The sequence below is a fragment of the Nicotiana tabacum genome, chromosome 4, assembly GCF_000715075.1.
Source record: "Nicotiana tabacum cultivar K326 chromosome 4, ASM71507v2, whole genome shotgun sequence".
Taxonomy (NCBI): domain Eukaryota; kingdom Viridiplantae; phylum Streptophyta; class Magnoliopsida; order Solanales; family Solanaceae; genus Nicotiana; species Nicotiana tabacum.
In genome coordinates, this window is record NC_134083.1 from 87,397,088 (window position 1) to 87,410,326 (window position 13,239).

At 41.1% G+C, this 13,239-nt stretch overlaps 1 non-coding gene across 1 annotated transcript; it reads left to right on the forward strand.

Moving 5' to 3' along the window:
* Positions 1-1,646: 1,646 nt before the first annotated feature.
* Positions 1,647-1,753, forward strand: LOC142180438 (small nucleolar RNA R71). The gene has a single exon (XR_012709063.1). It is a non-coding gene; the product is annotated as a small nucleolar RNA R71 (small nucleolar RNA).
* The last annotated feature ends 11,486 nt before the right edge of the window (positions 1,754-13,239 follow it).

Sequence of the window (13,239 nt, forward strand, 5' to 3'; positions counted from 1 at the left end):
CTCTCTCATCGCATCCTTCTCTTTTGAGCCCTTCACTTTCTGCTCAACACTCACAACTGGTTTTTCCTTTTATGCCCCCTTTTCTACATACATCTTGAAAGTCACAGTCTCCTCACCCACTCTAAGCATGAGTTTTGTCTCATGTATATCCAATTTTGCTCTACATGTTGCTAAGAATGGTCTTCCTATATAAGGGGGACCTCCTTGTTTTCCTCCATTTTCACCACTATAAAATCCACAGGAAATACGAACTTATCTACCGAACTAACACATCTTCCACTATCCCCTTGGGTATTAAAGTCGTTTGGTCTGCCAGCTACAACGATATTGGTGCAGACCTTATCTCTCCAATCTCCTTCTCCAATTTCTTGTAAATAGATAGAGGCATTAAATTAATTGAGGCACCAAAATCACATAATGATTTATCAAAATGAATAGTTCCTACAGAGCAAGATATAGTAAAACTACCTGGATCTCCACACTTTTGTGGGAGTTTGTTTTGTAATATCGCACTGCAATGCTCTATAATCTTGACCACTAAGGTCTTTTCTATCTTCCTCTTCTTTGTAAGGATTTCCTTCAAGAATTTGGCATAAACAGACATTTGTGAGAGCACTTGTGTGAATGGTAAGTTTACATGAACCTGTTTCAGAGCATTCAGAAATCTCCTAAACTGCTTGTCTAGCTTTTCTCTATATAGATTTTGAGGGAAAGGTAGCGCCGACATATGCTCACTCTCATCATGTTCCTCCTTTCTTGAAGTTTCTCCCTTCTTTTTTCTCAGCTTTCATCTGACCCTTCTTCTTTTTATGAACATCATTCTTCAGCTGCTCCCCACATTCTTTTTCCAGTTTCACATCATTTTGGATTGGGATAGGATCTTTCAACACTTGCCCACTTCTCAGAGTCATAGCATTCACTGTTTCTTTAGGATTTCTCTGAGTATCGAGTTCCTGCGGCCCTCTCAGATAATATTGTTGTAATTTGTCCCCACTTGTCTCTCGAGGTTTCGAAAAGATATGTCCAGTTCTTTGATAGCTTCTCCATGGGCGTCCAGCCTCTCATCTGTCTTGATAATAAAGGCCTTTATTAGATCCTCTAGACCAGGCTGAATGGCCTGTTGAGGCTGATATTTCTGCCTCTGCTAATTTTGGTATGCTGGAGCTCTTGGTCCCTGGGGTCTAGAGTTATTTTGTTGTCAAGCGTTTGCAATACCTCTAGGTGAACTCCATGAAAACCAGGGGCGCCTCTGACCCATTACATTAAAATTGTAATTTCCCATAGCATTCACTTCCTCAGATGAGGCTTGACACTCATAAGTAGGGTGTCCTCTTCCACATATATCACAAGCTGCATGAGGCTCATTTTATATCGAGGCTAAGGTCATCTTTCATATTTATTTCGCCATAGCATCAAGCTATACCTGCACAAATGTATTAGCATCCACTTGGTGAACATCAGTTGATCTTTTTCTTTCAGCACTCTCAGAGGGCAACTGGTTTGCATCTTCAGACAACTCATCAAGAATTGTAACTATCTCCTTTGGAGTCTTCTTCATCTATGGGCCTGCAGCTGCACTGCTCAATGTTCTGCATGCGGCCAGTGTCAATCCATCCCAAAAGTCCTAGAGTTGCATCCAGAATTCAATTCTACCATGTTGACACTTTCTAACTATCTCTATAAACCTCTACCATGCTTCAAAAACAGTTCCAGTCTCTTTCTGGCAGAAGTTATGGATTTCTCTTCTAAGCTTGCCCGTTTTAGCTGAGGAGAAATATTTATCAAGGAATTTTCTGATTATCTCCTCCCATGTTCTAATCGATCCCGTGGGTAAGCTTCGAAGCCACTGTTTTGCATCATCTTTGAGTGTGAAGGGGAATGTGCTTAAGTACACTGCATCTTGTGACACACCATTGTATTGAAAGGTGTTCATAATTTCCTTAAAGTCCATCAGATGTGTATTTGGATCTTCATTCATCTTCCCTCTAAAGACACAATAACTCTGAAGGGTTTGAAGCAACCCTTACTTCAATTCGAAATTGTTTGCTGCAATTGGAGGTGGTCTAACAATTGATAATCCTTGATTGTACACTGGTCTAGCATAATCGCCCAGCGGTCTCCCAGGCACGGGAGCTATATTTTCGAACTGGTCTGCAGCCATGGGTTAATTTTGAGCAATTCTCTGACCCCTCTCTTCTTCATAGATAATCTGTGCATCTCTAATAGCTACTTCCTCAGCATCCCGTGCAACTTTTTCCCGTTGTTGGACCCCATAGTTTCTTTGGTTGAGGATTGCCCAACCTTTTCTGATGTCTCGGTGAGATCTCTTTTCTTCCTCAGCTGTCGCTGTTGTTTTTCTATCTCTGGCTCATATTGTAGCACTTCTTTTGCAGAAGCTCGAGTCATGTGCCACTCTAAACCTATAACCTGTGCATAGTCAACAAATACCAAACGTAAAAAGGGAAAAATAACAACAAAATAAAAATAAAAATTCCTGAATTATCACTACAAATTATTTCAAACACTATTGATTGCCAATCCCAGGCAACGAAGCCAAAATTTGACGAGCTCGGAACACACACCTAAATTATGCTGGCTAATCAAATATAGTATAGTATAATATCGTATCTACATGGATTGGATTTAAATAGTGTTCTCATAATTTCTAGCTTGGTTGCTATCCAAGATGATCAACAATTGATATTTATATGATTTCTAACTAAAATTAACTAAGAACCTTAAGTTATTGACTAATGACAATTGAAGCAAGGAATAAGAAAATAAGATTATCAATGGGAGAAGGTAGGGTTTTGACAGGATAAGTGCTAGATAATTATTTGGGTTCTAACTCTAGATAATTCACTTATAATGTTCAAGTGAGTCTCTCGAATTCACTCAATTATTAGTTCAAACGTTCAGCAAAAACTCCTCTCTCGATTAAGTCTTAACCTCACAAGATGAACCAATTTAAGCACGTGAAGATATGCAAGAATGAGTAATGGATTGGTCTTTAGGAGAACCTCTATCGATTATCCTCCTAACCTCACAAAATGAACCAATTTAAGCACGTGAAGATATGCAAGAATGCGTAGTGGATTGGTCTTTAGGAGAACCTCTCTCGATTACCCTCCTAACTAGGTTTAATCAATGATTCAACTAGCCTCTTTCGATTACTAAGAAGTATTAATGAACTCAACCAACAATATAATGCAAAGATATCACAAGTTATGACTCTCTCGATTACATGAACTAGTGAATATAGATGCAACAATTAAATCATCCAAAATGCTTCAATACGTAAAACTAGAGTTATAATCCACAAATAATCATCAATACACCAAATCCATCAAACCATAAAGAGAACTACTCCATAGATATGGAGCAATTTATCAAAATATAAGTAAAGTATAGGAAAACATAAATTCAATCATAACTCGGGTCTTGAGTGAGGAAGGAATGATGAAATCTTTGTGCTTGTATTCTTCCAACTCCTCCTTAGCCTCCTTAGGTCCAATGTATGTCAAAAGTCTAGAAAATAACATCTTTCCATGTATTTATACCAAGTAGGGTCGGGTCGGGTCTAGATGAAACCACATTCTCCTTGCCGAAATAGGACATTCACTCTGTAAAAGTTGCACAGGCGCGCCGCATGGGGCGACGCGCCATGCGGGGCATTATTGGGAAAATCCAAAGAGCTAAACATCTGTTAGGCTGCATGAAATAGGTAGTCGCGGTGCCCCACGCGCTGCAACAGTAGGGTTTTCTCAAAGTAAGGCTCCAACTTTAATTGTGTGCAGATCCAGGTGCTTCCGATTACGGCGGCTGCTGAGTCAGAGGATGCTTAGGACTTTCTGGATAAGTGCGAGTGGATGCTTCGGACAGCGGGTATTCTGATGACCAGTGGGGTCTCGTTCACTACTTTTCAGTTTTTTGGAGCTACCTTCAGATGGTGGGAGGCTTATGAGAGGCGCAGGCCCTGATGTGTACTGTATGAACCATGGACGGATAAACCCCTTATCAAGGAGTTCCTGAAGTTTCTCCTTCAATTCCTTTAACTCAGCTGGTGCCATATTGCATGGCACCAGTTGAGTTGAAGGAATTAAAGGAGCAGCTTCAGGAACTCCTTGATAAGGGGTTTATCCGGCCATGGTTCATACAGTACACATCAGGTTTTTTGACTTCCAGACTTGGTCCTCGACCCCCGAACATGATCTCGGCTTAATCCCTTGGGCTTTTACTCAGATTTCAAAGCTCCAAATAGCTCGAATTCATTCCATAACATCTACATAGCTCGGAATCACTCCTACAAGGCATAAAACACATAATAAGTGCAAAACACTACCAATTAAATCTCAAACACGAATAAAGTGCAGTATATTAGAGTGCAATAAGTGACTAAAATAGGAGATTATAGCCTACCATCAATATTTGAGTTTATTCTCTCATTTTTTAACTCTAGACTCGGTAGGAGGCGATTTGGAGAGAGGGTTTTCATCAACAAACCTTGGGTAAGTGATTCTAATCTATTTCTAATCAAATTTCATCAACATATCTTAGATTTTAACATCAAAATCATGTGAATCAAAGTAGAAATTAATGAAACTTTGTCAAGTTTTTGAAAAATAAGAAATTGAGTTTTTAGAGTCGATTTGGACTCGAATTTTGGAACTAATCACATATTTAAACTTGTGGGGTCATGGGTAGACGGAATCTACCGGGTTTTGACTGGGCGCGCCCCGAGTTGACTTTTGAAAAATGTTTTAAAATCTTAACTGTATCTATTATAATTGAATTTCCTAGCATTGTTTGATAATATTGAGTCAATTTTGGTTAGATTTGAGCCATGTGAAGGGCGATTTTAAGGGAAAAGCTATTTTCGAGTGTTGAATTGGCCTAGTTGAGGTAAGTGTCTTGCCTAACTTCGTGTGGGGGGAACTACCCCTTAGGATTGGTATTGTTTGATTCAATTGTGCTAAGTAAAATTCGAGTACGCAAGGTGACGAGTGGGCACACAAGTTGTACATAGTATTTGACTGGTTTAGGCTACTTAGACTATTTTCGTGCTTTAATTGAAATGATATATTATGTTCTAAATTCTCATAGTCAAATCATCCTTAATTGTGTTAGATTATTCTTAAATACCTTAGTTGACTTGTTTAGTATTTGTTCTACATCTTACTTGCTAAATTGCTCTCATGCTTTAGTTGAACTTGTTGCCCCTTTATTGTTACATGTTATCTCTTCATTGTTATCTATAATTGTTTGAATTAATTGTTCATGTTACCCCCTTTACTTGTTGACTCCCATTATTTGAGATTCATTATTGAAGATTATTTCCTCTATTGTGAGCTAGTCTAATCTAATATCGTGATTATACATTATTTTCTCATTGTTAAGTTATTTGGTGTAGAATTTGTGAAAGTTGTTTATATGTTGAGGCGATGTTGGTTATTGTTGAAACATCTATATTATTGAGCATTTTCCTTCCATTATTGTTGTTGGTATTCTTGTATATATTATGGTGGAGCCATGTACTATTGTTATGGAGACATTGATATTGTTGTTATTGGCGAGTTGTGATATGTGGGCACTTGTGGTGCGAGTTGTTATTGTGATATGATATTGATGAGTATACGGTGGTATAAGGCTTGGGTTGATGTGAATGCAGTGGTATAAGGTGGGATTTAAGTGCGTGATTACTTGTAGGGGAACTACGTGAAGCCATACGGCGTCATAAGGTGGGCTAAAGTGCGTGTAGCTATTTCGGGAAAACTATTTTCAAAACCTATTTTCAAATGCAAGGCTCACGCGGCGTTATAAGGAAAGATTATGATTGAAAATTAAGAAACGTGACTTCGAGGCGATACCTCGGTTGTGATTCTTGATTATACGAGGTGGTACCTCGGTTTTGATTTCATTATACACGAGACGGTACCTCGATGTGATTCTTGCTGTTATTTCATGTTGCAAAGTGTTTTGGTAGGAAATATATCTGCTGTTTCATTCCTTAGTGTTCTATCTGTTGTTGTCAGTATATGATCACTGTAGTCCTTTAGTTGCTTCTTTTATGCTATTTCTACTGGTTATTTTCCGGTATTAGGTCATGATATCATCTCATTCCGTATTAGTTGCTTTCTTACTTTCCATTTTATATCCATATTTCATTTTATATTGTCTATTTCATATCCTAGGAGGTGTCTTGACCTGGCGTCGTCACTACTCTACTGAGGTTAGGCTTGATACTTGCTGGGTACCGTTGTGGTATACTTATACTATGCTTCTGCACATCTTTTTATGCAGATCCAGGTACGTCAGCTCGTGCGGGTAGATAGAGATTTTCTTGCTAGCTGCATTTACTGGAGACTTTAAGGTATGCCTGCTCGGCGTCCATGGGCCTTGGAGTCCCCTTCCCTTATTCTCAGTTATTGTTGTATTTTCTCGCAAACAATGATGTACCATATGTTTTAGTTATTCCATAGTGCTTATGACTTTGTTCCATAGTTCTTAGGAATTATATGGTTGAGATTTTTGTTTTTAGTAGTTATATGAGTTTATCAAACTAGGTTGATTATTTTGTTATTTACATTTGTTTAATTGCTGTCAAATATTAGTCTTACCTAGTCGTTGAGACTAGGTGCCATCACAACTTCCTACGGAGGGAAAATGGGGTCATGACAAGTTGGTATCCGAGCTCTAGGTTCATAGGTGTTACGAGCCATAAGTAGGTTTAGTAGAGTCTTGTAGATCGGTACGGAGACGTCTGTACTTATCTTCGAGAGGCTACAGAACTGTTAGGAAAACTTTACTTCTTTGATTCCTTATCATGCGAAGTGGTTGATTTCAAAAACTAAATCTTTGACTTTCTATTCTCTCACAGATGGTGAGGACACCTGCGCCCCCTGCTAGAAGCGCGAGAGGCAAGTGCCGGGGCAGAGGACAAGGACAGCATGCAGTACAACCAGAGCACCTGCCCGAGCTGCAACAGAGGAGCCACCAGTAGCTCCAGTCAAGGGTCAGACACTCGAGGCGCCTATTTCAACCCCAGCACTTCAGGAGACCCTTGCACAGTTCATGAGCATGTTTAGTACCTTAGCTCATGCGGGGTTGATCCCACTTGCACCAGCCATATCTCAGGCTAGGGGAGGAGCACAGACTCCCGTGGCATGTACCCCAAAGCAGCGGGTCCAGGTTGATCGGGTCCCAGTGGTTATACCGGTATAGCCTGTTGCTCCTGTTCAGCCCGTGGTTAGGGAAACAACATCTAAGGAGGAGTAGCTCATGCTCGAGAGGTTCAAGAAGTACCATCCTCCTACTTTCAATGGTTTGGCTTTAGAGGATGCACATGGTTTTCTTGAAGAGTGTCACTGCATTCTCTGCACTATGGGCATTGTGGAGACGAGTGGGGTTGCTTTTACTACGTTCCAACTAAAGAGAGCGGTATCTCAGTGGTAGCGGGCGTACGAGGTGGGTAGCCCAGCCGAGGCGGCTTCACTTACATAGAATCGGTTTTCAGAGAGTTTGTTCCTCAGACCTTTCGGGATGCTTGAAGCACGGAGTTTAAGCGGCTGCACCAGGGTACTATGTAAGTGTCGTAGTATGCTGTCTGATTCAGTGATTTATCCAGGCATGCACCAGCCTTGGTTGCTACAGTCAGAGAGCGAGTCCGTCGATTCATCGAGGGGCTCAACCAAAGTATTAGATTCATCGTGGCTAGGAAGTTGGAGTCAAACACTTCGTATCAGCAGGTGCTTGAGATTGCACGGAGGTTGGAGGGTATGCGAGACCGTAATAGAGAGGATAGGGAGGCCAAGAGGACTCGGGGCACAGTGGGATTTAGTGGTGGTCACGCTGCAGTTTCAGCCCGTCATGGTAGGGGCTATGTGAGTCGACCAATTCATTCAGCACTTCCAGCTTCAAGTGGTGCTCCAGTTGTATTGAGGTCCCAGGTTGGACACTTTGCTCAGTCACTGTCTAGTGCACCTCCTACACGGGGTGCCTTCAGCGGTCAGTCCAGCCGACCAGGCCCGAGCCAGTCCCAGCCACCACACCTATCGAGATCTTGTTTTGAGTTTGGTGATACCCGCCACATGGTTAGAGACTGCCCTAGACTCAGTAGGGGTGCACCTCCCAGACTACTCAGGCTCCACGTATTCAATTAGGTCCGCAAACTTCTCAGGCCATGATTGCTGCCCTAGTTGCCATTCCACCCGCTCAGCCAGCTAGGGATGGAGGACGGGCGGGTAGAGGTTTCCCTATAGGAGGAGGCCATGCTAGATTCTATGCTCTTCTAGTTATGGTTGCGGTTTGCCATAGAGATACATCAGTCTTATTTGATCCAGGATCCACTTATTCATATGTGTCATCTTACTTTGCTCCGTATTTGGATATATCGCGTGATTTCTTGAGTTCTCCTATTTATGTGTCTACATCTGTAAGAGATTTCTATTGTTGTGGACCATGTGTATCGGTCATTTCTAGTTGATATTGGTGGTTTTGAGACCAGAGTTGATCGGTTGTTACTTAGTATGATAGACTTTGATGTTATCTTGTGCATGGACTGGTTGTCGCCCTATCATGCTATTCTTGATTGTCACGCCAAGATTGTGACGCTGGATATGCCAGGTTTACCATGGTTAGAGTGGAGGGGTGCATTAGATTATGTTCCTAGCAGGGTTATATTATTTCTAAAGGCTTAGAGGATGGTTGAGGAAGGGTGTAATGCTTATCTAGCCTTTTTACGGGATGTTAGTGCTGGCACTCCTACCGTTGAGTCAGTTCTGATAGTGAGAGACTTTCTAGATATATTCCCAGCATATCTTCCTGGCCTCCCGCTCGATGGGGATATTGATTTTGGTATTGACTTGTTACCGGGCACTCAGCATATCTCTATTCCACCATATCGTATAGCCCCAGCAGATCTGAAAGAGTTAAAGGAGCAGTTACAAGAGTTGCTTGATACGAGATTCATTCATCCTAGTATTTCTCCATGGGGTACTCCGGTCTTGTTTGTGAAGAAGATGGATGGATCTATGTGCATGTGTATTGATTATCGTCAATTGAACAAGGTTACAGTGAAGAACATGTATCTATTGCCATGCATTGATGACCTATTTGATCAGCTACAGGGTGCCAAAGTGTTCTCAAAGATTGATTTGTGGTCAGGTTATCATCAGTTGAAGATTTGGGATCCGAATATTCCGAAGGCTGCCTTTAAGACTCGGTATGGTCACTACGAGTTCCTCTTGATTTCATTTGGTTAGACCAACGCCCCAACAATATTTATGCACCTGATGAACAGTGTATTCCAGCCTTATCTTGATTCATTAATCATTGTGTTTTTTGATGACATCTTGGTATACTCCCGCAGTCGGGAAGATCATGAGCAGCATTTGAGGATCATGCTACAGACCTTGAGGGAGAAGAAGTTATATGCAAAGTTTTTAAAGTGTGAATTCTGGCTCAATTCGGTGGCGTTTTGGGGTCAAGTGGTGTCAAGTGAGGGGATCAAGGTAGATCTGAAGAAGATTGAGGTGCTGCAGAGTTGGCCCAGACCGTCTTTAGCTAGTGAGATTCGGAGTTTCCTTGGTTTGGCCGGGTATTATCGTTGTTTCGTAGAGGGCTTCTCGTCTATTGTTGCACCTATGACCAGATCCTTTCATATGGACCGAGGAGTGTGAGTCGAGCTTTCAAAAGCTCAAGACTACTTTTGAAGGTAGGGTGATTGCCTATGCGTCTCGACAATTGAAGACTCATGAGAAGAATTATCCAGTCCACTAATTTGAGTTGGCAGCCATTGTTCATGCATTGAAGATCTGGCGGCATTATTTATATGGTGTTCCTAGTAAGGTCTTTACCAGTCATCGGTGTCACGCCCCGAACCTAGGAGCGAGACAAGCACCCGGTGCCTCACCTAACCTGGCGTACCAAATTGCGACTAAGGGACTCTGAACATATAATGTCATACTTTGGCCATGGGGCCACCTTGCAAGACAATTTGCGAAGCAAAATATAAAACTGAATGGAAACTAGCGCTAACTAAACATCAATATAAAGCTAGGCTGAAAAGGCCGTCATAGCTACTACAGCTGACAAACCACCAAATTATACATACCAGGCCTACAAACCCAACATACTGCACTAACCAACATGATATGTCTACAAGCCTCTACTGATAGATATATTGTGATTGGAATAGGGCCCCGACCTACCCATATTATATATATATATACATACATAAGATGCACACAAAAACCTAGACCCGATAACTCCGAAGGATGTGGAGCTTACCAATCAGGCTAAACTCTGGAAACACCTACTGAGGAGGTCTACTCGTCTGTCTATCTGAACCTGCATGCATGAAATGCAGCGTCCCCGGAAAAGGGACGTCAGTATGAAATAATGTACCGAGTATGTAAGGCAATAACATAACTGAAAATCGAAACTGAACTGATAATATAATAATTGAAAGTAACTGGGAGTCAAAGATGATCTGGAGATATACTTACCTGCTGATAGTGACTAAACTCCTTCAATATAGTAAGTAAAACAAATGTCCGGCCCTATAAGGCTCGGTACGTGTAAATGCTCAGCCGTAGTAGGCTCGCTCATAGGTGCTCGGCCATACTGGGCTCTGTATCTCGGCCATCCTAGGCTCGCTCATAAGCACTCGGCCACAATAGGCTCGGTATAAATAACTTACCATCTGATCAGAGGTTGCCCAATAGGGGCCTGCCCACCGATTATAGCTCGATGGTGGTGAAAATAGTGTAATACTGTGTATATATATAGACCCTCTGCTCTCTTGACTGAATAAAGACAAAACTAAACTGAATATGAAGTCCCGATAAGGAATAATATTTTAACTTATGAGACTAGAATAATGTGAATAAATTCATGAATACGAACTTCTCTTTATGTCTCATTATTAACACATGTAGCTACGAGATCATGCCAAAATGAAGGAAGCGCTTAGCCTTAATATACCTTATCACAATCTTTCCAATTACCAAGTTGAACTCACCTCTTTGCACCTTAATCTACAAGAATGATAATAATACTATCGTTAAGTTATGAAAGGTACAACTATCGCACAACGAACGACAAACTTATTTTGTATTAAAACGGGCAGCATCTCCCCTATAATCCTTACTTCCTCCAAATTCAAGATAACACCAATAATACAAGAACAGAACAATAACAACATATATACATCATTTTCTAGCCCTATATACACCATCAAATACTACAAAACAGCCCAACACACCCCAATCTCTTCATACACAAAACGACCATCGTAGTAGTGTCAAACGACCCGAAAATATTATGACGAACGACCAGCCAACCACCCTACATTTATATGGTGTTTCTACACACCCTTCCTCCTCCAAAACTCCACAAAACAGTAGTAAAACACGCAGCCCAATAGCAACACAAAACAGTCCACAAAATAGTCTGCTACAAGTGAATTACTCGAACTCACGGCTTCCGATCACCGTCCCGTGAGTTCTTACAAGTATAGAATGACTTACCATGAATTTATAGAAGAAAAATTGGATGAAAGAGAGCAGTAAACTCACCTTATTTGTTGGATAACTCAGCTCCTATCTTGGTTCTTCAAACTCTAGGTTTTACCTCCAATTAGAACTTGAAAGGGAGAGAAAATCAATTAGGGTTTGTGGGAAATTTTTGGGAGGATTTTTTTTGCAGAGCTTATGTCTGGTTATTATGCTCTATTTTAAGTCTAATATATGAAGAAAATAGGCCTTTAAAAGGCCTCTTTGGACGACCCGAAATGGCCCATTTTTTGGGCTCTCATTTAAGCAAGTAGGTGACACACCTACTTGTCACCTAGCAGCTTGCGCAGTATCGCACAAATGCCCATATCTTTCTACTCCAATGTCGTATTGACAAACGGTTTAATGCATTGGAAAATAGACTTATAGATCTTTGGTGGAACATCCCATAACTCTAAGTATATTGGGAGAAAATCGCAGTTACATTTGACCCAAAGTTTTATTAAAACTTATGAATGTAACTTGTGATGACTTTCAGCGACTTTTTTTCCACAACTCGCTTGACTTCAAAACATAACACACGGATGTCATAGGACTAATATAAATCATAACATAATCTCCTTATCATGTTAAGCACCCTAGTCTCACCCCAAAGGTACATGTTATAACATTCCCAACTTGTCGACTTTCGACGAAACATTATTTTCTTCAATTGCTTTAGCTTCTGAACCATCCAACCCTCTTTGTACTTGTTGTTCATGATCTTCAATATTTGTAACCTCAGAGGTAACATGATTAAATTACTTTATATACTTTTAAATATTATCTCATTTTTGGTCCTACATTAGTTTGCTTACGATGCATTTTTACGTACGAAAATATAGGGTGTAACATCATTCCCCCCTTGGGAACATTCGTCCTCGAATGTTTACTCTTAGAGACTTTGGAAAATTTTGCCAGAGTATCCTTCGTACACTAGGTTAAAACCAACCTGCACGTAGCCAGAAAACATACTATGCATGCCACACATGGCCAATGTTTATAAATAGCAACACTTTGCCTCACCGACCGTAAATCATAAATACTAAAAGTGAAAAATAAAAGCTTACCTGATGACCTGCTAGCCTGAATAGAGCTGTGTTGTAGCATCCCATCTCGAGCCATATCTTCAGTTTGAAATAGGTGGGGGTATTTAGACTTCATTTCTTCCTCCGATTCCCACGTCATCTCTTCTACATTCTTGCTCCTCCATAAAACCTTTACGGAAGCTACCTCCTTATTTCGTAGATTGCGGATTTGTCGGTCTAGGATGGCAACTGGAATTTCCTCGTATAACAAGTCCTCTATAATCTGTACATCATCCGTGGGCACCACTCGGGTAGGATCGCCAATGCACTTCCGTAGCATAGATACGTGAAAAATCGGATGGACAGACTCCAATTCTGAGGGCAACTCTAACTCATAAGCTACTTGGCCCACTCTCCGAATGATCCTATAAGGCCCAATATACTGTGGGCTAAGCTTGCCTTTCTTGCCAAACCTCATCATGCCCTTCATAGGTGATACCTTTAAGAATACCCAGTCATTAATCCTAAACTCTAAGTCTCGTCGCCGCACGTCAGAATATGACTTCTGACGAATCTGAGCTATCAACAGTCACTCCCGGATAAGCTTTACTTTCTCTATGGCCTGTTGAACCAGGTCTGGCCCATATAACCCAGATTCC